The sequence below is a fragment of the Echinops telfairi genome, unplaced genomic scaffold (genome assembly GCF_000313985.2).
Source record: "Echinops telfairi isolate 266 unplaced genomic scaffold, ASM31398v2 ScPeMD7_2186;HRSCAF=2738, whole genome shotgun sequence".
Taxonomy (NCBI): Eukaryota; Metazoa; Chordata; class Mammalia; order Afrosoricida; family Tenrecidae; genus Echinops; species Echinops telfairi.
In genome coordinates, this window is record NW_022106084.1 from 3,973,913 (window position 1) to 3,977,222 (window position 3,310).

Sequence of the window (3,310 nt, forward strand, 5' to 3'; positions counted from 1 at the left end):
TTGCATACAGCCACACACATTTCTCCACCTCACATTATAACACACTATATTGAATTTCCCCAAATGCTTTAATTAAATATATATATATATATACACACACACACAAACTCAGACAAGTAAGTAGGAAGGTAGATAAATAGATCAGTATATAGTTGATATCTAGCTGGACAACTAGTTAGATTTATAGATCAAACAAATAAACAAACAAAAGCCCCCACAAGCCCACTGCCATTAAATTAATTCCGGGACTTTAAATGTTTTGGGAGCAAACAACTTCATCATTCTCCCGCAGAACAGAATACGTTGAATTCTATGAACCCTGGTGTTAGAGTGGTTACAATTTGGGCTGCCAACTTCAAGGTCAGCAGTTGGAAACTACCAGCCAATCCTCTGTAGAAAGATAGGTTTCTGGTCATATAAAGAGTTACAGCCTCAGAAGATCACAGGGGCAGATCTACCTGTCCTCTGGGGTCAACAGGGGTCACAATTGACTTAATAGAAGTGAGTGAGTATGAGACTCAAAGCTATTACCGTTCAGTTGATCCTGACTCACAGCCAAGGTAGTGTATGTTGTCATTGTAGCAGACCAGCTCACCTGTCTCCCCCAGAACTGCTAGGGGTTGAGTAACCTTACGTGACTCTCCTCACTCCTTCTTTTCTTCTTTCCCCACTCTGTTTCTTTTCATTCCCTTTATTCTGTCCCACATCCATATTTATTCCTTTTATGATTTCAGCCACTTGCAGGGCTTTTAATTCCATATCTGTGCAGACAGTTTCCAAAATTATGTCGACAGCACATATATTGCCCTTATATATTTAAATATCAACCTTATAGGATTATATCTACATATCTACCTTTGTCAACATTTAATAGCAAGTTCAGAACTGAAAATATTCCCTTTACCATAGGCAAGCGGTTCTCGTAGTATCTTTATTATACACATGTCCGTGTTATCTTCTAAGGATGATTAAATAAATACTCTGATAAGTTTTCTTTTACAGGCCACATCAAATCTATCAACAAATCTTTAGAAAATAACCTGAATTCCACCATCCCTTACCACCTTGAGCACTGAAAGCAATGTATCTAGATTATTTCCAGATTTGAAGCTATATCATAATTGGCCTGCAGTCTAGCCTCATCTGCGTGCCCATAATGATTTTGATAGGGTGTAATTTAAGTGGTATCATACCCACTGTTATCAAGTTTACTCTGGCTTATAGTAACACTAGATAGGATTTCCTGTAAATCTTGATCAAATCAGACTGCTTCATCGTTTTCCCTCCTAGAATATTTGAATGTTTATACAGACGTGCAATAATACCAGAATGAATGATTTCCAAATACCTACGGATAATAGCAGCTAGCATTAAGAAGATTCAAATGAAAACATGAACCACTAATGTCAAAGATGAAGAAATGAAAGATTATTACAGATTTCTGTAGTATGGATTTGATACAAAATACATTCAAAGTGCATTGATTAAAAAAAATAGGATAAAGTAGATGGATTTGAACTGCTCGTCTTTTGATTAACCACAAAATGCTTATGCAGCCACAGGATCAGGACTACTTTATTCACTATTATTGTTTTTAAAAAAAACAAACAAATCCACTGCCTTCAAGCCAGTACTGGATCAGAGCGAGCCCCTGTGGGCTCTGAGACCATAATTGCTTACTGAAGTAGAAAGCCCCCCCTTTTTTTCCCCCGGAGCTGCTTGTGGTTTTGAACTACTGGCCATGTGATCGCAGCCCAATGCATTACCCTACACCATGAGGGCTCCTGTTGTTACTAAGTGCTATCCAGTGAGTTCCAACCCACAGCAGCCTTACCTGCTCCACAGCAGAAAGCACTGCAGGGTTCCAGATCTACGCTTGTGGCTCATTGTTCCATCCACAATGTCAATCCATCATGATGAGGGGCTTCCTCTTTTTATTTTTGCAGCCATTATACTTTTCTAAGCATGATGTCCTTCTCCAGGGATCACTCTCCCCTGACAACATGTCCAAGGTATGTAAGATGAAGTCTGATGCCCCATGCCTCTAAGATACGCTGTGGTCATACTTCTTCCAATACCCATTTGTGTTTCCTTCAGGCAGCGCATGGTAGGTTTGATATTCCTTGTCAGCACGAAACATCAAATGCATCAGTATTTCTTTGGCTTTTCTTATTGAATGTTCCACTTCCAGAAATAAGGCTCGAGTCCCTCAACCTTAGTCTTCAAAGTAACCTTCCTAATACTGAACGTGGATCCAAGCTAGACAAAATCCTTGTCAATTTCAATCTTTCCTCCATTTGTCATAATGCTATTTATTGGTCAAAATGGTGAGGATTTTGGTCTTCTTCACTTGAGTTGTAATCCTTACTAAGGGCTGCAATCCTTGATCTTCATCAGCAAGTGCTTCAAGTTCTCCTTACTTTTAGCAAACAAGGTTGTGTCATTTACATATTGCGGGTTGTTAATAAGTCATCCTCCAAATCTGATGGTATTTTCTTCTTCATATATTACAGATTCTCTGAATATTTCCTGAACGTACAGATTAAGTAACTGTGGTGAGAGGAGACAACCCTGATGCACACCTTTCCTGATTTTAAAACATGCTATAAGCCCTTGTTCTTCAAGTGACTCGATACATGTATAAGTTCCAAAGAGCAAAATGAAGTGTTCTGGAATTCCCATTGTTCTCACGGTTTGTCATGATCCAATGCCTTAGCATAGTCAATGAAACACAAGTGAAAATTGTTCTGGTATTCTCTGCTTTCAGTCAAGGCATCCATCTGACAGCAGCAATGAAACTTGTTGGAAGATTTTCAAGAAATTTACTTGTCTGTGAAATTAACAATACTTTCTATAATTTGAGCATTCTGTTGCATCACCTTTCTTTAGAATGTGTACAAATATGAATTTCTCCCACGCATTGATTAAGTAGCTGTTTCCCAAATTTCTGAAGATAGACCAGTAAGGGACCCCATCAACTCCTTGAAATATTTCAGCTGGTATTCCATTAATTTCTTCAATCAATAGATACCGACATTCAAGTATGTACATCAATCTTAATAAATTATCAGGGGGAAAAGGAAAAAAAAAAACCCCGAACAGATAAGCTGAAAAAAAGAAAACGAAAAGGGGAAGAAAACAAACAAACAAAAAGGCCTGTTAGTAGATCAAGGTCTGTGTGTTGACCTTTAGGAGCGTTTTCTAGATGTGTCTAATGGGGTGCCACGTCCTGGCCCCAGCGTCCATCATTTGTCTTCCCTTGGGACCTCCTTGCTCTGCTTCCCTGCCGCTCCATTGCACGCCCCCAGTG